The 27,658-nt window shown below is 35.6% G+C and overlaps 1 protein-coding gene across 2 annotated transcripts in view; it reads left to right on the top strand.

The window, feature by feature from the left end:
• Window positions 1-27,658, top strand: part of LOC122566928 — a 301,987-nt gene that overhangs the window by 199 nt on the left and 274,130 nt on the right. The gene's annotated exons all lie outside the window — the stretch shown is intronic.

Raw genomic sequence — 27,658 nt, 5'->3', positions numbered from 1 at the left:
TCGGACAAGTGGGATTAATATTGTTTTAGAGCCGAGATGCAGTTTGAATGTTCCGTGTCATGCGCTTCGGAACTCACTCTCTGAAGTTGTCGCGATTTATCACAGATTTCCATCACGTTTTTGAATGACAATACGAGTTATTCCAAACCGTTTTATTGTTACTATAACTGATGTATTTTTTAATTGCATTTTAATTTCATTTTTTATCGCTTTGCATTCATTTGATTTAAGTGATTATAGGTTAGAAAGTTCGATACAAATTGGATGTTTTTGTTAGTTAGTTATTTAAAAAAATCTTCTTTTTCGTTAAAAAAAAAGTGTCGCGTTCTATCTGATTCACTTCATACAGTAAATACCAGACCACTTTGCTCTTGAACATAATCGTTCTGAAATATTACTTGGTAATTAATGCAAATAATACGCTTATCATGAAAAGTTTAGATTAGAAAGTTGCGGGTATTCATAGATACAGTCAGGGAAAGAAGTTAAATTATTCTTGAACTTTGATTAAAATAGCGCAATTGAAAGAAAGTATTTAGTTTTATCTTATTTTGAACTTATTTATTTTGATACTGATTGAATAGATATCTTTTTATTCTGTATAAATCTTTTCAACAGGGCAATGCTCATAAAATAAATCTGTTCATTCATCTTGCGCAAAATTCTTTTTCTTTCTTATTGTATTCAACGGTTGCTTCCGTTGTTTCTGTGCTATCACCAAAACCACGTGGGAAGAAGCTATGTATACTTTGTGTGTCGTTCGGGTTTCTTTATATACTATCACCATTTAATAAAATCTTACAATATGAAGAACGCGTGCTTTAAATTTGTATGTAATTATTTACTTGTATTAATTAAAAGAAGGATGCCTATTAATTAATTTAGAAATATTTTATTTATTACGTCGTATTATTATGCTAAAATTTATTTGAAAATTGATTTCTATATACGAACGTGCACTTTTGATAATTAAAAACGGCCAGATTGTAATATTATGAATGTTTTTACGAGATGAAAATAATTATGACCACATAAAATCACATGATGCATGATTTATGAAAAATTATACCTGTTGCTAATGAATAGAAAGGCAAATTTTACTATGTTATATGTCAAAGGGTTGGCTAAAAGTGGGTTTCCAGTCTAAAAGAACTTTGACTTCTTTATTGAACTGGTTGCGTGCAACGTATATCGATCAGTTGCACGTTTGTTCAGCCGTTACTATTATACTTCGCTTTACGACTGTTCGACCATTGTAATTGCTGAAGCTTGCTATTATGTTGCTTATTGAATGTTAACAACGTAAGTTATAATTTTTAATTCTCCATTGATTTAATTCATAACTATTCGCATGAATGGATTGTTAGAGTTCCATGAATGAAAATATTACAAGCTATGAGAAGATTGATCTATTTGCTGTTATAGACTTTATTTTCAGGAAAAATGCAAAATTTATATTTATGATAATATGACATCTATGATTTAACTAAAACTTGCCATTCGTAGTATAAATTTTCCATATCGTTAATATCAAATCTAAAATATCAAAGAGATTTTAATAAATTCGATTTTAACTATATCCGTGATATTATCAGTAGACTTTGTTACCTCTGCTTATATTTCATGAAGTGGAGCGGATTAAGTACCGACGAAGATTGTAGATGTTATCGAAAAGGGATGATAGGTACATTATGCGTGATCTTAATATAGGTAATCTTGATTTATTAATACAATTGCCAATATAGGATGAAAAAAAGGTGATTAGACGCAATGGAAGCGGGCAAGAAGAAAGCTATTTAATGGGTGACTCTAATGCGAGTCTTGAATATTAATGTTGCATAAGCATTACCCAAAGTTGCACTTTACTTCTTTGTAGAACATTTAGTGCTTATTTTACATGCATTTAGTCGACGTAACCTGTGGTAAAATTTCATGTTAATTTTAAGTTTCTCGAGCGTTTGCTACCATGAAGCATTATGCAAAATAAATAGGCATTACACCGTAGACGTATTGCGATGATAATCTTATTTAATCTAACGTTTCTTGCTACTATCCTTCTTTCCATTTGTATTTAGTTTGGTTTAGTAAAACAACATAGGGAAACTTTATGGTAAATGTACGTATAACGTTCCAACGTGAGTTAATATTTTTAACGTTTCTATTGTTAAACATGAAATGTTAAACGAACGTCAATATTCATCAATTATTATAGAAATACGATAGTTATGTTCCCTAATATTATTTTTTATAATTATATTCTCTCTCTTTATTATTTCCTATTTAATTACATATGCCAAACTGAGAAGTTTTCTTAATGGAAGAATATTGAGAGTCAATAAGTGTTCATACATATCGTTTGACTTATATAAGTACAATATCTTCTGACGTTTCAACGTACAATTGATGTATTGGGAAAATCACTTGTTAAAATGTAATATCTCCCAATCATATCGTATAATTGAAAGCATGTTGTAACAGAGCTTAAAGATTGATGAGGAAGCCAATCATATTCTTCTTCCACTAACTTATTACGTATACGTGTTCGGCACTAAGTGCAGATTTGTCTTGACATCTTTATTTAGGAATGCTTCGAGATTAAAGAGCGTGGAACAACGAAATGAGAAGGAAGGCATTCAAATAGCAACTTCATTCTGGTAATTCAACCTTACTTATACAGATATACTAAACGAAATTTTTATATGTGAATTTTTTCCATCGTTTTGATGTCTATGATCGACCCTGTAAATATCCTCACATATTTCTCATTCGAAAATACTGAACATTGTTCTGTATCTATATAATCGTTTTAAAGAAGAATAGTCTTCAAATTTGTTATATCATTGAGCTAAATGAATAAGCAAATACAATAGCGCCTAACAGTTTAAAATTGGAAAAATTGTAGATACGAAGAAGCATTATAAACTTTGCAAAACAAAATTGTAGTTTGCAAAACCAACAAATAAATATAATGTATATTCTAGCATAGGTATGGGACGTAATAAATATGTCTAGTACAAAAGTTACTGGCTTAAATAAGTATGTAGCAATTTAAAATATCCTTTTAGCCGCTACTGTACTTATTTCAGAATCATAGCGTATATACGTATGTATGTAACCGTATTTTCTCCTACGCTTCATGTTAAACTCAATTCCTTCCCTTCATTTCCTTTGTTATTAACTGTTCAATTGCTCGTTGGGTTCAATTGCTTCTAGTATATCACTCGGTTTGCTCTCCTTTGTTTCAGTTGTTTCGTTAATTTCAGCCCTCATCTCGAGGATTCCCCCTTTCCGGACCGTAATAAACTTTCGTCTGTTTCCTCCAGCTTTCCTTATACATTTTATGCACCCACAAAGCTTTTCCGCCCGCCGAAATCCTACGCGTCGCTTATCATTTTCGTCCCCTGTGGCCGGGATAATAAAGGAAATGATAAAATGTTCTTCTCATTATTCGAAAAATTATTTATTAATCGGCCAACACGAAATTTCCATAAACATAGTCGAATACGATCGTTTTAGTTTCATCGCTTCCAGCCTCTATTCGATTTTTTAATCGTATCACGTTTCATTCGATTAAGTTTTTACGCTTTGTCTGATCATAGTGTACTTTGAAATTTATACGCATTTTATTTACTGGGAATTCACAGCGAAACAAAGCACTGTGTATGCGTTAAGTTTGAATGAAAATTTATTTCGAAGAACGACAACGCTATATATTATAGATCGCTTTGAAAGACGTGATATATTGTTTTCGTGTGCATGAACAGAGGTATTCTCTCGTTCGATGTTTTATTATTTCTGTAGGATGCGAACGGGTTAAAACAAACGTCATTGCAAATGATCACTCGTAGGATTAATCGTTGTTTTGTATTTAGTTATTTAATAAAATACATGCGTTTGTTCAATTCTTCGATATATCTATACCGGAATTGTAAGTAATTTGTATCGATAATACATTTTCGTAGTGAAAACTGAAGGCTCCTGGTAGCTTTTACCAGATACCAATGTACTACAATATCGGTAAATAATCAGCTGTATAAAAAAGAATCCTCTCTCGATGAAGCAAAACGAATTCAGCAGAAACATCGTTAAATTGGAACCGTGTGACTCGATTCGATAAAAATGCGCTGGAAAAACTGGTCGATTAGCAGAATTCCTACACGGAATAATTGATTGGAACGTACAATTAGCCGCAAGCTATCTCACGGATAGAAGTCTCCGGTGAATCATCGATCATCCATCAGACGAAAGATTTCTCTGATGAATAAAATTGCAAAGAAGGGAAGAAATTTTCATTCGTTTACCTTCTGTCTATCCATCGAGTTTATCTACACTGCCATAACTCTGCACTGTCCTGTAGACTAGCGTAGACCAAAGGGAAACTTGGTTTCTTTCAACAGAAGGGAAAACTGTACCCGCCCCTCGTATATTTTCGGAGACGCTGGTGTGAAATTATAGTGGCTTTGCTATAGGTCTTGGTAAACGAGCGAGCTGTCATGCGAAAATTGCTGTAATCACGCCAAAGTTGCCGGAACAACGTTAATTGTTTGCTCCAACGGTAGCAGGAAGATTACTGCGTTGCCGCGGCCAGTACACGACGAACGTGACACGGACCGATAAACGAAGCTAATTACGACAGTCAAATTAGCTCGGACGAACAGCCATACCGCACTGATTTGGCGGTCATGTATGATCGATCAATGTCCATATACTGTCGATCGAAACGTACGCCTATCATAATTACTAATATCCCTTGTTATTGCTTCCTATGAAGGACCACAGTTTTCGGTGCATCAGTGATCAAATATTACTCTCGAATATACTCGTAACGATGTTCCAACTTGTCTTATGGTAAATTGGATATCTTTTAATCCGATATTATATAATAATGAATACACAAACGATATCCCCGTTTGAAGTTATTCAAGGAGTTTGTTAAAGGTACTGCTAACGTAATTGAATAAAAAGGAAATTGTTTCCAAGTTATCTGTAACTTGCTAAAATAGGTACTTAGGGGCTGTTGTAGTTCTTAATGAGAGTATAAGAGCATAAATTTAATTTAGTAGGTACACAGTACACTGGCTTATGAAAGTACTTGAATACTTATCGTGACAAACTTTATGTCCATATTGTATTTGTTATATTTTGAAACATTTTGAAAGTTCATTAGTACTGTAGCCAGATGCATCGTGATTATATTAATAACATTTGAAATTAATCCGGAAATATATTACAAGATGTTTATGGCATACGTGTAATTAATAAGAAATTGTTGCAACGTGAATAACCGTCCTAAGAATATAATACGCGTTAAGTACGGTCCCACTGAATGTCCAGGATTATTTAATATAACGAAGAGAGTTGACTGTTCAAATACTCTATTGTGAACTCTACGAGATACATATATACTTGTACTAAATGTCTTATAATTTCTGCACATAGTTTATATTTGTATAATATTGTGTTGGCAACTAAGTGATGGCGGACTTTGTCGTTACCATCTAATGACAAAATCCGCAGTCACTTAATCGCCAACCCAATATAATCGCTAATAACGATATAGTGAATGAGACTTTAAATAAATAAACAAATAAATGAATAGAAATGGATACGAAAGGACGATAGAACCTTCGAACAGATTTAATATTTCTTCGGTAAACGTATATGTTTGCTATTACGATCGTATTAACATTTTACGAAAATAATCCTGTCAGTTTTCTTTAAATTTCTCCTATGCGACCAATTTTCAACAAGAATTTCCAGATCTTAGAATAGAATCAGGGTTTCTTTCGAAAAAAAAAAACTAAGCGAACGTGACATAGTTTTCAGTATCTCGGACATAAATCGGAAGAAAGCCTTTCGTTTCATCTAAAAGAACTCGATCAGCTTTGATCGGTAGACGTTCAGTCTAAAGCATAGCTTTTTGTGCGACCGCTCTCTCCCATGTGGCATCGATTTTCCTGCGGCCCGCATAGATTTTCACCTTTGTAGAAAGTGTCGTGCACTCAACGGCGAGGCCACTGCTTTTCTCTTCGTCCGAAGCACTCTTGCTCCATATTTGCACGCGGTCTTCAAGTGTTCATCCTTCTGTCTTACATCTACCTACTCCTGTGTCCGTACTTGTTCGAGTACCAAAACCTCGAACGTAGAGCTCTCCTTTGGTGCACGTTGATCATAGATTTATCGATCGCGAAAGTCGTTTCTTTCATCGATGAGACGCTGTGATGAAATAGTATTAAATAGCGTTTTTCTATATAAATAGATTTGATAGTGTATATTGTTCTTTATATGTGCAGTTTCTTTCTTATTTTAGGATGCTTTTTAAAAGTTTCTTGACTCTCAAAAGTTTCTTGTTTAAAATCGATGGTTGGATCGACTATATTTCTTCAACTTTTAACTTCCTTTCGAAGAAGCGTTTTTACGGATGTTTTATCAAAGTTGTCTACATAAGCAGCATAATTCATACAAGTAACTATTAATTATTAATTTCAAAATTTTTTATACATATTTAGTATGTATTTGAAAAGGTATTTTTAATGATACGTATTATGATGGAAGATCGATTGAAGTATCGTGATATTCGCAAATTAATAGATCTATTAGTCGTTGTAAATAATTATCGATACCTGTATGTATGTCTTTCCTATATCCGACAGGTGTTACGTTTCTCGCGTTTCATTTCGTAGATAGTTAATAAATACAGGATTTATTTCTTAAGTACCGCAACGAGTTAAATTCTCCGTTGTTCGTGATATCGTAAGTGTCGTGTAAAGCCAAAGTGGGCTTTTAAACTCTAGTTGAGATTAAACTACCTATCGTGATGCCGCCTTTAAGCTTGGCTTAAACTTTAAGCTTTGGCAGAGAACCTCTATGTAAATAGTTTTGATTGATAATGGACTAAGAGAAACATCGTGATAGATTTAGTATAAAGGAGAAACTAGCTACGTTCAAGTTTCCGCGAACTATGATAAACAAGTGATGCGATCGAATTGTTAGATTATTATTGTTGCGCTATATTCGACGAGGGAATAGATAATAGTTATAAATATGTATTATATCGGAAGAAGACTAATAGGACAAAGAAACTTTTATCCTGAAAATTATGACTCTGTCGATGATTGAGAAAATTTTAAGACCAGAACACCAAATTCGCTCGATTGAAAAATGTTCCGGGCAATAAAGTCGCAAGCGTCGTTTTTTCGAACACAGACAATTTCTCTTTCGCACGGCGAACATCGGTGGCAGAACCGTATACTCCTGTTTCTTACTCTCGCTCTTTCTCTCTTTCTGTAGCCTTTCCGTGGTTACCCTTGTCACTGTCTGGCGGCTTGATTTCTTGCTAAACTCTGGCGGCAAGAAACTTCGCATCCGGGAAGGAGTGACTCGCTCTTTCCCCATTTACTTATCCCCTGGGATAGTCGCGGTGGTCCAGACTGTGCATCACCGGCGACAACGGTCCTTCGACTTGGCAAAATTCCACTCAATTTCCGTGGAATTCACGTGCGACCGACAGACCGCGAAATTCTACGTAAGATGATGGTCGTTGAGTTATGAGCGATCGCGGTTTTTCATTTTTCTTCTTCCTTTTTTTAACCGTTTCTGCTTCGACCGAGTGATGTTTTGCATGATTCCGATTCACCAAAGATAAATTCGGTCGTAATAGATTGCCCATGTTCCTATTTGTAGAATACGGGCAAAACTTCATGAAATTTAAATGTAAAATCTTATATCTAACTTTTTCACGAATCTTTAACGCCCTTTCATTTTTAATTAATTTCTCATTAAATTAACTACAATTATGTCTACCTTATTTTACTTTCGATCATTTGCCTGGGTCACGTTAAATTACTCGAAGAAAGTAGTTTCGATTGACAAACGTAGTTTCATGTTTTTATCATTAAACTGTTCAATTCCTATATCGTAAATATTTTAGTACCTTTTAATGGTTCGAGGAAAGAGAATAGAAAATTTCTTCAACTTGAAATAAACGACCTAAATTTCATGTGATATACACGTATCTGTTGATACTACAAGAAGTTAATTTTGCTCATCAATTCCAACACCATCGACTCCTGTGTGCTTCGGTAACATTTGTATATCGTTAATAAAAATCGATCAAAGTGTCTCCGTGTCTATGAGCGCCAGTATGTCACTTTCAATTCGAAAATAACAAGGAACGGGTTTCGCTCGTACGGATGATAGCGATGTTTTTCTCTCTAGTAAAACACTTTGCTAGCATTAAAAATGAAACGATTCTTGTGTGCGACTTTGAAAGAAAGCGGGTCGCTCGCAACAGTCACGACAGTCGATGATTCCCACAAGCGCGCGTTCCGAAATGGATTTAAGCCTGCCGGTACTGTGGTGAGTTTCGTCAAATTGAAAGCCACCAAGTTGTAACTCGAAGTAGCGGCTTCTCCAATCGTTATAACGAAATGTAGTGCGGGAATTACTGACAGCAACGGCCGATTGCTAGCAGCACTGCGGTACCTCACCTGTCGCTTTCTCGGTTTCCTCTCTTTGTGCGGCAGCCACCTCAATTACCGAGGCTGTTCGTATCGGTAACTTCGAGACGGCCAATCTGCCTCGACGCGACGAATCAATTGAGAGGTTGCTGGAGCCCGCAGAATGTTTGGACCCTCACCAAAGTTCAAGGGAATTCCGTGCCTATCTCGTTAGTTGTCGTTATTTTTCAGCCTATGAGTAATTCTGCCAATTAATCAGATTTTTCCAATCTTTTGTATCGAATATCATTTATAGCGAAGAATATCCTTAATGTTATCGTATGTTATAAATTATGTAATTAAAAATTAAGAAACTTTGACCCACGAACGTTCGTTACAAATGTACGTCATCAATGATGATCGTAGGAATGTTATACGAAATATCAATCAGAAGCTTTTTCTCCTGTATTAGGAATATTCTCCTAGCGTTAATGTTACAAAGTATTTACAGGAAATAATTGCAGAATAAAATAAATTGAACCGGCATTAAGGATAAATTGATAGAATTCATGGACGTTCTTGTCTATCGGTAATTATCTGTTTTGGAAATAAAACTGTTGCTGCAAAAATCCAGTTTTCTCACGTTGGTTCGTCTAAATCGAATAGCGTACCGAGATAGTTAAATTGGTAGCTACTGTGTTCATATTTTGCGAATTAATTCGTTTACTTCGGAACGAAGGAATAGTAATTAGATCAACTACTTGTTGAAGGTACATAGAAATAATGGAAAGCCAAGGGAAAGGAAATTAAATTTATAATTTAATTGAGTTCAACGTTCTATTCGTATTATCTTTTAAAATTTTTCAAATGTTCAAAGGCTGAAAAAAGCTTTGTACACATCAAAATGTACGCTATTATAAGTATTTAACTAATGGAAATGTTCTCCTGCATTGCATTTATTTAGTTTAATACAACAATAATCCGAGCTTTATATATAACTACGATCCGTAGCCTGATGGTAACGTCGGATTAAACTTCGTACCATAGAAAAATACCGTGAAAAGTTGCCGGTTTTTATCCTGAAAAAAAAAAAGTAGAACGGAATACCTATATAATCTTTACGTATTAAACCATTATATTTTTTCCTTTTCTCTTCGCTTTGCTCTTCCTTCTTTATATGCGCTGGCGCGTACCGGTGCATTGTGAGCTCTGGCATAGTTATTCTTTTGGGAGTGATATTCCTACTTGCAAGGGAAATATGAAAAAGATTTTATATTTTTTCGATCTATCATTGAAATATATTTTATGCACCGTTGTAGCTAGCTTCTTCGCGTTGTAAATAATGCTGTAAAATTTCAGATAAACATTTGTTTCTCCTAACGATACGATATTGTTTATTCAAAAGTTTCTATTTTGCTAACAATAGTAAGGAAATTTTTATCATCCCAAAATTCTATTTGATAATAACGTCTGATAATGGGTGAAATGGTATCGTATCGTATGTGTGCAAGTTATGATTCGTCGTAGTAATTTTATATTCTACTCTCTCTATATTCTCAGAGGGAGAATGAGATTATTTCGTAAGAATTTTTCTACTATTTAGGTGAAATATTCTAAGATTATAAATTAAATTACAGAATGTTAGCTTTTATCGTATAATTGTTATTCCCTTTGTTCATAAATGAAGGTATTTTTTTTTTACGAATAGATCAGATTTAAAAGTAAAAATAAAAATGGCTTGTAAATTACGGGAGATTCTTAAAGAACCCCAACGTGTACTACACTTTATGAAATTTTAATTTAAATACTTGAGGTTGAAATTCCCAGCAACGTCACGTATACACACATTCCTAGCATAGATGCGTATGGATGCTCTGGACGGGTTACGCAATTCACATCTCCCTGACCTAGTATATTGGCATACAAGCGTAGCAAATATTAAAGGAATTTGTCCCCTTTTACGTAAATAGATTCTTATATACATACTCATCAAATATTTGACATTTTCTCATTTTGCTGTTTCTAATTTTACCTTTATGTCAATTCGCTGATTTCTTCGGAATAAAAATGTTTTTAATCGCATGTTTTTTCCCCCGATTAATTACCAAAACATCCTAAAGCGTATATTCTTGAATGGTCTAAGATATATTTAATACTGAAATTCAAAGGGAAAGCTTTCCCTCTTTTCGAATGCGTAATAGACTTAATTACGAAGCGAGATTAACCACGTGTTCATGAACATAAAATTCTAAAGATGAATACTCTCGAGAAATATTAAAACTGAAAGCAGCAACGATACATTGTCTCATTTGGTGTGTTTGCAAATATATATTACACTACGCTGGAGTAATGTTTTAATAAAATCCAAAGTACCAGACAAGAGCCAAATATACTACCAGTTCATCTCAGCTTATCCTCTTTATTTAACTAGATTAACGATCCGCTATGAAAGAGAAGTATGATCGACAGAGTCTTGCGAAGTATGTATCGCGTGAATAACTTAGGCCGAGTTACTCATCCGTGCGAACATTCTCGAAAAGTGTATTGACGTCATTACTAAGCAAGTATTTACTTCGTTTCATTCACGTTTCATTCGGTATTCATAGAAAGCTGTGGATCTGACGTTCGTAGCGGCGCAAAGAGAGCGCAGAACGTTTTCCTCAACAGGCGGCAGAAAGTTAAGAGGGTCGAAGAGTGGTTTGAGGGAGGGGGCAAGGTTGGAAATTGAGACTGCATCTATCATCCTGAAGCTACCTCAAAGAAACCGAGACGTCTCGGTCGAAGGAGGTAGCTCGGCTAAGGTAAATGTTGTCTCACCTTGCCTACTGGGCGTACGAGGACAGTGCAAACAGATCCTACGGCCATATTTAACGTTTCCTCGGTGCTACCAGGACCGAGTACTCAACAGGATAGCGCCAAGATACCGAAAGATTTCGCTCATGATTTTTTGCGCTGTCGAATCTTGACTAGCACCTCCGTACAACCCGCCAGTTCGTTACAATCTTCCGGAAGCCCGTCAATCAATTTCTCGGCTACGCCCTAAGTCGGCGTACAAAGAGAAGATAGGAGATGGATTTTAAATAAAAGCATCTGCATGTTTTAAAGAACGTTTAATAATGTATGGCTTTCACCAGATGTATCTTACGTGTTCACGTCACAGGGTTATAGCGTTCACGGTTATAGGAGAAGTGAAATATTGTTTACTTTTAACGATGAAATTTTCATCGTTTTCCTGTTGCTAATATTATTTGACGAGCAGCTCGAATGGTACGGACGCGTGGAACGAAGTCTAGCGAATTAAGCAGGAGAATGAAACGAGTTGATTTCGACGATTCTTCGGTTTGGGTTTTAAATTGTCTGGCTTTTAAAGATCTTCCATACGCTTTCGTTCAACTTTCTTTTCTTTAAACCTTCGCTTAAACATATCGACCGTTTATCAAGTTATTTGATATTGTACGTACATTTTGCTAGAAAAGTTTTAGAAGTATGAAAATACGGGCGATTCGTTTAAATTAATTCTGAAAGTTTTACTTCCCCTACTTTGGACTATTTGTCTTGTGAAATCCAGTTTTTTGTTCTGTCTCAAATGTTCACTGTACCATATATATATATAGAATATCGTGGAGGTTGACCGTGATCCATTTATATTTTCCATGTGAACAATCTCGACTAAATGCCATCTTAATTCTTTCTATCTCTCTGTACCTGTTCGATACATCTCGCCATATATTTCAAGTGTCTTTCTCACGGACGAAGAGACCAACGGTTAAGTATCTTCAGATGTGGAACAGTGACAAGAAAAACCAGGGTCCACAGACAAATGGTTCATGGACTCGAAATGGGTTTCCAATGTTAGTAGATACGACTCCATTTCACGTTTCAATGAGAACATAATTTTGTCTCAAAGTATAACCAATCAATTGGTTTTGCTTTTATTTATAGAATCGTTTATTTTTTTTTCTTTTTTACTGGATATAATTCTAAATAATTGTTTGTTTGCTTAAATTTTCGATGGCCAGTAAAATATTTACTACGTACAACGCGTCCACGTTGCAGGATTATTATAAACAGCGTTAATTTTCTGACGATGCCGCAGTAATTAAGAATTTAATTATTAAAATTACCGCATTATCGTAGCATTACATTTATTTATTTATTTAGATTTATTACTTTGTTGAGTAATAGCATGTATCGAATGGTATTAAATTTTACTTGGACGTATGAATCATTTGAACCGATTTACTTACACGGGATATTCTTTACAACGATGTTTTCTTTGTACTTATAATTCATTTGAATATTCTAATTAAAGCACAACAAATACGCTGAAACCTTTTTCGCGATCAGCCAAATGTAAAATTTAATTTGTTTAAGTAATTCAAGAAACTTGTAAAGCGTATTGATGTTTAAAATACTGCGAACTAGGACATTCATAAAACTCTGCTTATTTGATGAATCGATTAATTATGCATTTGAAGCGAGGTATGGATATTTTAAGATAATACGTTACAATTGCAAAAGTAAAACTGTACAAATATTATAGAATCGTAAAAATATATTTCTCCAAAATTGAAGAAAGATTCTAACGAAAAATCAACAGTGCTTCAAATAGTTTCGCGTTTTAAATTATGTGAAACGAGGAAATTACGCTTTTAGTTTATTAGAGATATAATCGTGTATTAATAATTAATTACAATAATACGATGGATCTTGCATATTATGTATTGGAATTACTATTGATAATACTATTAATTAATTCGTGATATCAATCTCATTAAAATGTAACGTATATTAAGGACTGAAATTAATAGTGGCGTAGGTTCAGCTCATTGTTATTTGCCATGAAATAGAGTTTTCACTTTATCGTATTAAAAAACTCTCTATATACCTTTTAAAACTACGAAATTTATGAATATTATTATTGCACACGATTACATAGCACGTAAACGTTAGACAACTATAATTTTATTTCTCGACTTTGTGATTTTCAATTCCCACTTTATCCGTATATCGAACATCAATAACTCCGGCCATTCTCATCCACTCAATCGGACGTTTCGTATCAGCGTTTAAGCTGCAAGATCTAAAAATATACAAAAGCGAGTTACGGAGTTATCGATTTCTCTTTCTTCATTTGCGTGCTCCCGCCGTCTGTGCTTTTGTCTTTTTGAGCTGTTTGTCCTTTTCGAACCTTCCGGCAATTCGGAACAGTGCGCGTCAGAAGCAGACCCTTTCATCCGTGCCGTGGGTATTATCGCGCACGCCATCTGCACCTACAACCCTTTCCCGGTTGGTTTGTACCCTCTCTCTCTCTCTTTCTCTCTCTTTCCTTCTCTCCCTTTCTCTCATGCGAGCTTCCAACCACCTACACACTTCCGTTTTTCCGGCGCAACCCTTCTACCACCCCTTTCCTCGTTCCGTGGCTGTACTCGAAACGATGTAGCCTTGTGCACGAGCAGCACGTTCAATAGATATCAAATGATCAATGAGACACTCGTCGAAAATATACGAGAAAGTTATGTCCCAGCGAATTCGTGATCCAGCAAGGACGCACGACTCGAGTACGAGATTAGAAATATTGAATAATGAAATGGGTGTGAGAAGATCAGCTTCTTTTGATCCTTGTCACGCAGTGATATCCGTATAATGGACTCTGAATACTGATTGCGAGTCAATTGGATAGTGGATCACGTTATTATTCCTTTGCAGTCTGTGAGAAAGTTTGCTATATTTTAATCATATTTGCATACGCGTGCTATTCTCCTCTTCTTAAAGTTTGATTGGTCGATTATGATAATTTATAAGTGATTCACCTGTATTTTAATTTTTGTATATTTTAAATGACAGCGGCAAGTAGAGAGCGTATAAATTTCGTGCATCTGGAGTCTTTTATTTTCTTTGTTTTCTGGTTTTGTTTTGTGTTTTTTTGTTGGGCATTGTCACTGAAATTTGTATCATTTTCGATATATGCACGTGTAGTTATCGTATGTCTCTATCTGCTTTTCAACATTGACAAACACAACAGGTACTTTTTCATTCAACGTGTAGAATTTCTAGACGAAACTCGGGATTCGTAAGCATTTGCGTCATTTATTTTCACTTCAATTATCTCCTGTTGGATTTGGAAAATGTCTCGAACTCTTATCTGATCGCGGGCGTAGTATCAAGACGCGAAGAAACAAATCGAATAACTGTAATACCATTTACTGGAATGGCAAGGACGAAGGAAGAGGCAGAGAGGTCTATGGGAAAATTCATCCTCCTGGAACGGTCCTACGATCTTGCTATATCCTGTCGAGCGATAAATTCAATATGTCTTCTCCGATACCCCTTGAGAACCAGCCATTCGTACGTGGAAGATACGGCACTGCTGACACGCATCAAACATTTATCTGTGTGTATGCGATCACACATTTTTCGTGCCTATGTTATTCCAAAATAGTCAAAAAACTATTTTATGTACACATACGTATATTTTTTGTAAAGGATCAAATTTAGTAACGCCACTATTAAATATTCATATAAAATTCATATCAAATAATCATAAATTAAATCGAACTAGTTAGTTTGTAACGTAACTTTAACGTAACTATAATTATCCCAAATATTATGAAATATGTAATGGTATATTTCATATTTTAAAACAATTATAACATATGTTATAATTTTTATAAATGTTCATTCTAATTTAAGAAACATCTTTTGTAACTTAATATTAATCGAACGAATATAATGCTAAAAGAGAGTTGAGAGAAGACAGTTGGTAAAGTCTGCAGTTATTTCTCTCACAACCTTTTACATTTATCGTGATATGTATATGTATATATAAAAGACATAAATTATGAGGATATTTATAAATTAATAAAAGATTAAATAAGGGAAATGAAAAGTGAAAAGCAAATGAAATTAAAAATAAAAGTTGTAATTGTTAGATAACTACGTCATATATCTATGTTTGTGCTTCGTGACTTAACAGTGACGGTGGCCGTGCGAGCTAAACTCAGTGCTCGTACGGTTACCGGGAGTATTCTGAGGTACTGAGTTCGAAACCAAGTTGGGTCTCGAATTCTCGTAAAGATGATGGATTTTCCTTCCACACAGGTTTTTCCGGAGTCTTGTTAGTATCCAGAAAATTCCCTCCAATCTCTGTTTATCTTGTAATCACAGTCTTGCCCATAGTCTAGGTGTTTATAAATAACGCCTTGAGCGTAACGGCTGTGAGAGCAAAGTCCGGCTTTACCGCCTTCTGCGACTTTCGCGGCGCTATCAATCGCTGTAGAAATGCAGATTGCGAAGTCACATTCTTTTTTTGTTGTTTAACAACATTTTTAATAACTATTCCCGCTGCTTCTCTCAGGTTCGTATGACCCGAATTTCTAAATATTTGGTTTTGGTATTTCATACAATTTTACTACATTTTGAGCATTGCATGCTTTCCGCGAATAAAGTATTCCAAAATAAAAAAAAAGGAGAAAGAAAATTTTTGAAGAGGTGTAGAAATGAAGAAGAGACGAGAAGAAGCAGAGTTAATAACTATTCCGATTTATGCTGATGATAATTAACAATTAAAGTCTGATTTTTACGAAAACGATTTTTAGGGAAAAGGAGGGACAGAGGATATGTAAAAAAATGTTAGACTTAATAAAATATGTATGCAATTCGTTGCTAATAATAACTGTATCATTGTAACTTTTATTATTATTATTACTATTAGGATTTATTGGTGTAATGCATATTGCATTATAATAATATAGTATATTGTGACGATATAAATATTATTTTATACAAAAAAAAAAATAAAATATAATTTATATGTCCGGTACAAGTTTAGTAATGGTATGTATGCTGAAGTTTATGTCTGCCTAGGTGGTAGCGCGGGTTAGGCGGCTGCCTGCAATTCGTAAGAGCGTCGGTTCGATTCCTCGGTCTCGTGCTTTAGGTTCTTAGGCTGAGGTTTTTCAGGGTTTTCTCAGTTCCATTCTTTCTCTTTCATTCACTTTCGTGAATAAACCCACAGAATTAGCTCCATACATACGTTATCAATTGTATGTATAGGCGTTCCCTATCTGTGGAGATAAATCAGCTGGTAATATCGCTATATTTGCAGAGTTCATTTCGCTTATTCTGGGAATACGCAAGCCAGTTAACATTTTTTTCTTTTTTTTTTCACTTGGATCATTCAAAATTTATTTGGCATATTTTAAACTTGTCTTCGATGAATTAAATTTTTTTTCGATTTTAATTCTCTAAAAAATAAAATTATTTGCGTTATGGTCTCGTAACCTATCCATATCGTCTCATTTCGTTACGTTTTATTAATTACGTAAATTAAAACGAGTAAATAGGAATTTATTTGAAAGAAGCAGGGTCGTGTAAAACACGAATTGCCAGAACTCTACCTGAAAATGATGATTAAATTATTGCAGTTAAATTTAGTAAATCAAAATTGATTTAGGAGCAAAGTGTGTATTTTCGACAAAGTACTTGCAATCTCTAATACGAATAAATATAATAAAATATTACTCAAGTTCAATATATTTCAAGTTCATCTTATAGAATGTTCAACAGATCGTCAATTATGAAATCCTAAAAAATTATTTCAATAATTGAATACCCGATTGGGACCTTAAAAAGCACGCGACTCTTAACAAACCGTTATTTTATGCCGAATCGAGCCGCGAGCGTTGTTAACCATCTGGCGAGATTGAATAAGCTATTTTTCCTCTGCCTTATAAATTACCCGTTCCATCATAGCAACAGTTAGATCGGTCTAGTCTCGGTATGCAGAAATATGCCGGTGCGCGGAATAAGGCAATTAATGTTGAACCAGCTTGAAGTTACTCGGAATGAAATAGGATTACCCAGCAATTGTGCCCGATCTACAAATACATTTCTCTCTATTTGCGTTGCCGCTCTCGGTGCTACAACGCGCACAGGCTACCTACTATTTCTACTTTCTCCGTGGATCTTAGAAATATGCGTAATTAAGACACTCAAATGGTTGTGCGCTCAAGAGATACTCGTGCGGTCACTGGGACTATACACGCGCGTACACTACGCCGGCAAGTTTTCGTTGTGCAACAAACGCAGCGTAAGATTTTACTACCGACACTATTAATTACGAGCAGAACACTTTAATTACATAAAAATTATTCAAGAGATCCTGTTCGCCGAGCGTGCATCTCGTTTTTATCATGATAAAAATCATTTGAAACGCTGTTCGACCGACCGGCTGTAATTTCAACCGTATTATAAGAGATTTAATATTTTATTGTTTCATTAGTTAATTGTGCAGATACATACGCGAATTTTTCGCAACTTGATTGGGAAGTGTTACATACCTGTATTGTTTTAATGGATCCGTTAAATGTAGTGTAGTATAGTGACTGTCAAAAGTATTCGGATTTAGCGTTGAAATATCGTTGATATAAGGAGTTTGGAAATGATTCCATGATTTGTAAAACCACAAAACGTTATGAAATCTTTCGTAAAAAGGAATTATGCTAATGTATTGTTAGTAGTACTAAGTATTAGCAGAAGACTATAGAAAGATATTCTGCTATAATTGCGTTATGTAATAAATAAGATCGCTCTTCTCTTTATGAAAATCATTGAATTGGAATTTAAAAAATGAATTCGATTTCTTTCGATACAAAGATGCTTACAATTTTCTTCGACAGTTGCTTGCTATTTAAAAAACACCACATCTTCACGTACGTTGAATTTAAATTGGAATAAAATTGCTGGGATTCGCCGTGCGCTGTTTAAAAATCTGGAAAACTTTATCGCGAAACATTTGAAAATAGATTGCATAAGTACGAGTAGATGGAATCTTGAGTTTTCCGATTTTATTGCGCCTTTCTCCGTCGCGTTTCCTGAAAATGCCCGTCGTCTACGTTGGTTCTACGCCGAGATATTTGCAAACTTTGTTTAACCGTTTTATCGAAAATTGAAGTTACACAGAGAAACACAGTTCCGTCCGGCAAGTTCGCACGCCGCGGCCACGAAAACCGTTTTGTAATATGTGTTACATAAATTTGAGGTAAACCGTATACAATAGCAGAAACTCAGTAACAACATGAATACTAAATTTACGGTTTGCTACAGTTTTCAGTGGGAATTGTATTACGCGTTACGCTTTCGACGAACTTCACTAATATTCCCTGCTGAACTGTAGTCCATTCCTGAGACTAATTGCTTCGGTTTCAACGGCCACCGTTAATCCTGCTTAGAAGGAACGTATTCTGCTATGTATTTCGTTCTTCTATCGTAAATATGTTATTGTTAGCGGTATAGTTAGTTATATTGTTGTTAGCGATCGCGCTATAAGAATATAAAAAAATACTGAAAGTGTAAAATAATGATAAGGTCGGTTACAAACTTAAGTAATGCTATCTATACGTTTTGAAGAACATATGCAGTACAATTACGATACGATACAGTACAATTAACTTAAACTTAAATTAATACGTTAGAGCTAAGTCGCTAGCTCGCAGTATCGTAATTGTCGATACAGATTAATATGTTTGAGGAAATGAAGAAGATTCTCACGGATTGTACATTATGTGTTTGCACAAACGCGTGGTCGTCTCGTAGATCTTTCAGATTTTAATGGCTCTACGCGCAGGCATTTTTACGACGCTGATGCTTTAGCCGACGATATCTATGGCGCTGCTATTTTAATCGTACTTTACGATTACTTTTTTTTCACTATGACATCGGCATCTAGATAGTATTGGAAATGTCTTTATGAATTACGAAGATATTGCAGATATTAATCTAAAGCTAGGATATATTCAAATTCTCTAGCGGTTTAGTGTTTTATTGATTTTTGAATGTTTTAGGATTGCTGAGTATTCTTTGCATAAATAAAAATGATATGATTTTGTATGTATAATATCGTCACAAATGCCTACTATATTAATATTTATATTAAACTTACGATTGGTTAATAAAACAGATTAACTAGCAAGTGTTTCAAATTATGATTATGTATATTACGGTTCTGCTTATCTATTTTCATTCTTCGTCGCACATATTTGAATCTACTATACAATTTCACCTATATACATAGATAGAGTATGAAGATTCCATACGATATTTCTACGATATGTTGCATAATTGTGCTTTTACATTTATAATTGAAAATAATTTCCCCTACGCTTCTACATTTCTTACGATTTATTAAAAATGTACACTGTCACCATCCTACAATCTGTACATTAAAATTATTCAAACAGTGAATTACCCGAGCGATCTTCTCCCAGCCAATTTTTCTCTTCTCAAACTATTTGAAATGGATTGCTTCCGCGCTCGTACAGCGAGAGGTATTCAGTCGAAGAACAATCGCGGTACGTGGTATGTGGTCGTGGTAGAAAATGTGAAGGAATTCGTCAAGTCGGCAGAGGGAATCCGCGAAAATTTCCTGCGAGAAGCGATAAGATGTAATAATCGCTTCTTCCGCGAAGGCGGCAGACACATACGAGTAGTCGGTTATAGAACATCGGCGGTGTAATAACCTCCGTGGCCCAGATACGAGAGAAAAATCGAAGTCGACGACAGACATATTGGATGCTCGAAAGATACTTCCGTTTCGGTGTTTTTGTCCTACTTCTTACATCGGTGGCTCGATCCCGACATCCAAATATCAATTCTTTCGGGACACACGTGCGCCGTGCCGCCGGGATCGATACGATTCGAGGCTGCATAATCTCTCGCGCGACAATGCACCTTTTCTCTGGTCGACGCTGTTCGAACCAACCCCCCGGATAACGTGGAAATGCGACGTATACCGCCGTTCTTCAATCTATCTCGTCCCGCTTTCGGGATAGAATAAATGGTGATGGAATCGGTGAATGTGGAGCGCTTAGGACGCCTGTGATCTTTTCATATCTCTTGTTTCGGTGATAAGTTTCTATGTTTATAGATCGTAATCGTGGCATGTTGATGTCTAGCTGAATTTCTATTATTATTTCCAATAATACGTGTATAAACACAGTGATAAAATCTGCTTCTAATATTAATACGATTTTTGGAGACGTAGAACTCGTGGTCAAGGTGGAAAATTCAGATTAGAAAATGAGTCAGAGAGAAAATAAATGAATCGACAAGTTATCAACGATGATTAACTATATCGTAGTAACAATATTCGTAGCAACGATCGCAAACTTGTTTCACGACGATTTAAAATATGTCGTGTCAAATATATCATATTTTTTTTATTAATATAAATTTCGATAAAATTATAGACATTGAAAGTTTTATTAAGCATTCAGCCATTTCGTTAGCTTCCGTTCGTTCTGTGTTCTTTTTCTATCCTTATTCCTTTACATCTTCGATAACAGCGGATCTTTCATTCTCGTAAGAAAACTAATCATAGTTCAATTAAAATCGATATCGAATACGCGGAAAATTTGTCGTACGAAGAAAACGAAGCCGGAGAAATCGTTATTGGCCCCAGATATTCTCCTATCGATACCCCCACGCCAACGTATTTCCGTTTCGATTTTACCAAACTTTTTACCGTTCGATTCGACCGGTTTGCACGTGTACACAGCACACCGTTACAACGTGGAAAAGAGCAGTATCGTTTTGTTTCACCGTGCACGATTAGACTGCGCCCCAAACCCCGTTGTCTGCGACTTGCATTCATTGGGTTTATCGGATCGTAAGCCTGGCATCCATGCGCCTAAATTAGCGTTACACAATAATTTAGCCGTTTCGAAAGCTCATGCTCATTCTCGTGCTCGTTGTCCGCTAATTCTTTACGCATTTATTTATCTCGATCGCATTCACCGCGTTTATCCTGGGATTACCTGTGCCATTCGTTCGCGGCTTGTCCTATTGCTGGCTGTGCTTTCTAGTGCGTGGCTTTGTAGAAAATAGAATCTAATTTTGCGTGGGACGCCAGTGCCTCGCAGTTATTGTTTATCGTTGTAATTCAATTCGCGCGTTCGTGGGTTCAAAGCACGATAATCTCTCGAGTTTGCACTTTATTCAACTGTCGAGCAGATGAAACTCGTAGGAGATCGAGATCGATACTTTTGCTTTTTATCGTGCGATAATTGTGCGTAAAGACGGTACAAAGAATTAAATGTTATATGCTATATGGTAAATAAAATGGAGCGAAGCAAAATAAAATTGAAATAGAAAGAGTAAAAATTTAGTTATCGATTCATCTGCATATTTAATCGCCCGTGAACAAACCTGTTTTTTTAATAGTTTAAAGTATTTGTTAAGACATAAGATTGTTTCTTGCAAGGTAAAAAAGAATCATATTTAAAGTATGAAATTATTGAAATTTATAAATTCGAATAAACATGTCGTAGATGCTCTAGATTAAAGCGCCATTATTGGAAACTCTTACGATAATCCTATCGCTCTTTGAATATATTTTTCCATGTATTTATCATTCAGTTGACCAATATAGCATTAATTTGCAGCTTTATATCGGCCACGTTAATTATACAACGATCAACAAATTTAGGTTCATCTCTTTGACGAATTATTTCTTTTTTATTATTATTATTACTTTTCCACAGTTTCGCCATGTATCAGAATTGGTGTCAGTGAAATTTAAAAATTTGCTCTTTGGCTTAGTGAAATTCCCTTACTTTTCTATTTTTGACTAAAAGTTGAAGACCGCACGATCATTAAAAACTGCTACGGCTGCCATTTAAAACGTCGGTCTGGTTGTAATTGTCGGAATAAGGGGGATAGAGTAACGGCAGATAAATGAATTAGAGGTTGAATGAATAATCTTCAGGGCGCCTACGAAAGTAGTCTATACTCTAGCTGTGCGGCACTTAGTTGCATGTTTCTTTTTTTACTTTCTCTAACTTTACTTCTTTCTTTATTTTACACTTTCTTTCTCTTTGTCTCTCCCTCTCTGTTTCAGCCTTCTCTTTCTTCTGTATCGTCCAACTACTCTCGAATAAGTTAGCGGACACCATTGTCTGAAAAGTTGCATTGAATTGCAAACTCGGTTGAGGCTTCCTTATCAGAATTAACTCATACGAAACTTTCGTTTCGTCGTGAAATCAATGTCTTATAAATATCGTGCAGCGTCGATGTCTGTATCCTCGCAGTTCGCTCGTCCTGCCGCATGATACGATTATGAAAATTTTTAATATCAAAGTTAGTAAGATGGTCCAGCCTGATATGTTAAAAAACACTAGATATATTCTAAACTTCGTCGAATAACATTTTTTATAATTCCGCTGTATCTTCTTCTACAGGAACTTAGAATTATCTTGCTATCACTCAACTTTCAAGCGATCGAAACAATTCTCTTTCGATCGGCGAATTAATCTTTTACGCTCCTTTTGCCCTCGCTTGCTTTTCGTCGCCAAACAAGTGTTTTATGGAGAGCACGTCCGTTTTACTCTCGTGCCCCGTCTCTTTTCCCCTCAACACGATCGTATTCTCGCACGAATAAGCGTGATTGCCTGAACGTTTAATTCTAATTAAACAACCGTCAGTCGGACGGTTAATGACCGAAATTGGCCGCTATTCAATTAAAATACAACATCGGTGTCCACCAACGAGCAACGTGGATTCTGTTCGAGAAGGTTTCTCCTTTTCTCTACGAAAAATATATTTATTCTCTTCCCTCTTATCCGTTGGCAAATTCATTTCGCATTTCGATAGGATACTAAGTGCGTTTTGGAAATTTAAACGCTGCTACTATGATCACAGATCACTGAATGGTCGTTCCACCATCCGATATCAAAATGTGGCGACCTGTTCGCCGAAATAAATCGAAGCCTGACGATCGTCGTAATTGGTGCTATCATCAATTTCATTATTGAAAATATAATTTGCAAGATAAAAAATCAGAGCATAGATTAATTATTTATCAACTATCGAGAAGGTTTCTGGACATCTTTGAATCATATTTATATATCGCAGATATAATCTATAATTATAACACACAATTATAGAAATAGAGGCAGAAATTTATTTCGCTTAAGTATTAAATATTATAGGAAGCACTCTATCTGGGATATTCTTTATATTTCTCCGCGTTATGCTCATTCCGCGTATTTCTCTGCTTCTACATTTCCCATAATTGCATAAGGATCCGCGATGTAATGATTACTGGTAGAAGAAGAAGGGGTACATTTGATAAACCTGGCAGACGCGAAGAACGTTTGCCTTGTCGAAGAATACGTCATGTTGACGAATCCTCCGAGCAAGTACATTAATATTACGACGCTTTTACGGTTCATAAATTCCTTGGTTCAACCTCGAAATGAAGATGAAGGATAGTTATTCGGATAGTTCCACCGCTTCCATAGTTTCATCCTCGTTGAAACACGTTACCATTAACTAAGCATTTCCAGGAAACTTGGAGTAGTGCTTTCGTGTTAATGTACAGCTAGATAATTCAATCGCGTTTCGCAGGGAAAATTTACAGCTATCGTCGATCTCGCAGGCTAAAATTATACAACGTTTTATCTCCGCCCTTTTATTAATTCTAATTCCACGTGAAATGCTCCTTCGTTACATTTACCTTTTTTATTCCACGTATTTACGTTTGCAGCGTGTACGGCTCGTTCGAAGATGCCGATGGTGTAGGATTTTCGATTGGTTTCGAATCGACCATTGTGGGAATATATCGATAGGAAGGAGGTGGTCTGTTGGGTTAACCTGATTGGTATATTGCTCCTGTGGGATATTCGCTCGGGTCAATCGATGTAGGTACCGTGTCTAAAAGCACAATACCACTTTGCTTGCTTGCTGCTCTTTCTCTCCCTTCTTTCTCCACTTTCCCATCCGCGCGATGCCTCTTCACAGGGTATATCATCGACGTTTTCCAGGAAGTTTTCGCAGAGAATGATTTCCGCGCGAACTTTTCGCGTGATTACGCTCCGCCGAAACGTACGTACGCGCATATTTTGTAGTTCTGATTTATGCAGAAGTCGTATTTACGGTTTGTCTCGTGAGAAAGTTAGACGTTTATGAGGATATTTGATACTCGCAGCATGGTAGATAGAGTTTGTTCGAATGTCGTTTAACTCACGGACGTTGATCATTATGAATAATTACCATGGAGGAACGTGGAAGAAAAAATGTGTTGTTACTTTGTACTTTGTTTATATTTGTGTGCCTAACGTTATTACATTTACGTAATCTTCGCACGTTGTTTCACTGTTTGATTCGCTAGGAAGCATAGGAATTAGAAAACGAATCAACGAATTAAGAATCTCAATTACAATTTTAAATACAATTTTTTGATATTGAGATAGAACGACGTTAATATTTCGAACGCCTATTGCAAATTCATAGGGAAATTAATGAAAACCTCGATATAAGTACAAGTAGGCTAAACAATGTCCGAGCTTTTAGGCAAGCCATTATGTACATACATATAGCATGTAAAGAAAATATAAAAAGAAAATAAAAGTAAAGATGAAGAAAGTATATGTAAAAGAAAAATCTTTCGTCGTTGAAAAAGAAGAAAACCATTAAATCCTGTTCCGAGACACGCGTTTCAGAAAGTCAGTAACACTCAGCAACAGAGAAATAAAGTGGCGCTTTTGAGCACAGTAAGATCGATACGTACGGCAATATGTGCCGACACTTTGTCGGTACACTCGAGGCGAAGTAGCGTCACGAATTGGCGGGAAAGTGGTAGAAACCGATTTATCGTGCTTCGAAACGTCAGTGCATTAAGTAATATCCTGAAGAGATTTATAGCTGCAGGTGCACCGGCTCGATTCGTAAGGGTACGTCTCTGGGGTAACAACTCTGCATCTCCGCTTCCGTCTTACCCCAGGAAATAAAGTTCCTGTTCAGGAGATGAACCGAGGAAATCTGAAGAAGTTTTCCTTATCGTGTACCGACGCTGCTGCAACCGGATTCCTCGCCAACTCCCCTTACTCCTCACACGCATATATTATGAAACACGCGAAATCAAATCTCTCCACTTCTCCTCCATCTTCGATTTTCTATATGTTATTGCCCAATTTTTTTATTTCCTTACTTTTCTATTCTCGGTGTGTTTCTGAGAAATTGCGTATGTCACATAAGATAAGGGAAGCAAAGGTGGCACTTGAAATAAAATCGATAAAGATACTTCGAAGTTTAAGCGAAAAGCAGCGAGAAAGAAAGTGAGAGAGACAGAGAGACAGAGAGAGAGAGAGAGAATGTGTGAAGTTTTGGGTAATAAATAACAAAATCATATAAATTCGTTGGATATAATATGAAGATTGCAAATCTCGATATTTCTGCTACTTCTTACTATTTTTGTCTCTGTGAGTAGGTACTTTGAAAAACAGTTTATATTTTTGAGTGACTATAATTAAAAAGGTACCATTAAATGCTACTATATAAATGGGAAAGCTGAGTTAGTTGCTCATTTGAACCGTTAATGTTGAGCATATAATTTATTCATCTAACGACTGCCATCTGCTATTAAGAGAAATTAAAGCTTGTTTCTTTCAAAGAAGATTCTGATTAAAAATATGATCAAGTTAATTACTTAAATATACGACGGAAATAATATTCTCGTAAAAACGGTATTCGAGAGATTATTGCTCTGTATATTTGTTTCTAAATGCTGGTTATCAAATAATTGTTTTTTGATATATTAAAACACTTGTTGAAGTTAGTACAATCATCAATTTGATTTATTTAATACTCACAATATTTTTTATAATAAGCGATAAGCCAAGTAATGGGGAAAATTAAGATCATAAAAGAATCTAAAGTTAGTCGACATGTTACGCGTCACAAGTTACATTAATTCCGTGTAAAACACTTTCATGTTTGAATTTCATATCTTATTACAGTCATAGTAACATAGAATTAGTTCATAACATACTGTATCTTAAAAGCTGGTGTTCAGCGAAAAATGGAAAATACCAGATTCTCGCTCTACGAAATTCACGTACCGCAGAATTTGAAGTTAAAATAAGTTCGCGCTTAATATAAACACGATAGAGGATATTTCAATAAATTGAAATCGTCGATATTCTTGCGGCGGACGTTTTTCACGGCGTGCGAGGCTGTGAAAATCGTGAATTCCGTTCTTGTGCATGATTCAAACCTCCTCACGTCACATGGAAAAGTTGCGGAAGTGGCTAAATTTGCCGGTGACCCCGTATCCGTTCCTTTTACGCATACGTAAGTATTTCCACTTCCACGGCTCCAGCTCTTCTTTCACCGTGTTTCCAGGCAAAATTCACGGAGTTTAAAAAGTTGCGATAGTTTAACGAGATCAGGAACACTTGCAGCAAGACCTGGGTATTAAGATAATCCGATAACTCCTGATACAGTTTTAGCTGACAACGTTGGCCGATATCTAAATTTAGTTTTATTTCGATTCTTTTTTTTTCTCTCTTTTCGAGAGCGATCGTTCTATCTTCGCGGGGTAGAAGTTACTTCGAACATGGATATGCACAATAAGTTTGCGTATCGAACAGCTCGATCGAACTTCTTGCGGCAGTTTAGGAGTTAGACGTACGTATCGAAACGCTTCAAAAGAAGCTGAAATATATTGAAATTAGATGTCAAAGAGATATTAAATATTATTTTCTTTGCTCATACCGCATTTGAATATCTGTACGATTTTAAATTTCCTCGTCATTCGATCTATCGCTTACGATGTACGAAACTGTGTGCATTGAATGAAGAAAATTTATGTTTCTACTAGCTACGGTAAACGTCGTAATATATTAACCAGCTAGCTGTTGCGAAATGTGTCGTAAAAAGTAAGCGATGACGAGTATACTCGTCAAGCACAGAATACACGTGGCTGTTATAATATATTTTCTTAACTTTTATATTCTATTCTTTAACTTTTCTAGTGACAGAGCTCGTCATAACACAAAATATTGCCATTTCTTCGCGACGGGTATATTCGTCAAAAACACTAACTGTTTAAAAGAAACAAAAGAAATAAGAATATTGATAAGAATTAATTCACAATCCAATATTTCGCGCGATGAAACGCTTTGCTTTTTCACTGTTAAAAATGGTAGACAGAATCGTGATCTTGTGTATCAAATTTCATAAATCCGTGACTGGAACGTATCAGGTGTCGTAAGAAATGTATGAAGCTATTTTTCTACTAGAATCAATACCGTTGAAACGGCACAAATATTTTAATGCTGAAAGATCGTGAGATGATACAATAAATGGCTGTTCGTGCACGTTGCATCTGCACATTTCATCAGGAAGCTTCCATGGTTCAAGACGGGGTATTGAAGTTTCGA

The sequence above is a fragment of the Bombus pyrosoma genome, linkage group LG1 (genome assembly GCF_014825855.1).
Source record: "Bombus pyrosoma isolate SC7728 linkage group LG1, ASM1482585v1, whole genome shotgun sequence".
Lineage (NCBI taxonomy): Eukaryota > Metazoa > Arthropoda > Insecta > Hymenoptera > Apidae > Bombus > Bombus pyrosoma.
This window is presented reverse-complemented; position numbering and strand designations above follow the sequence as displayed.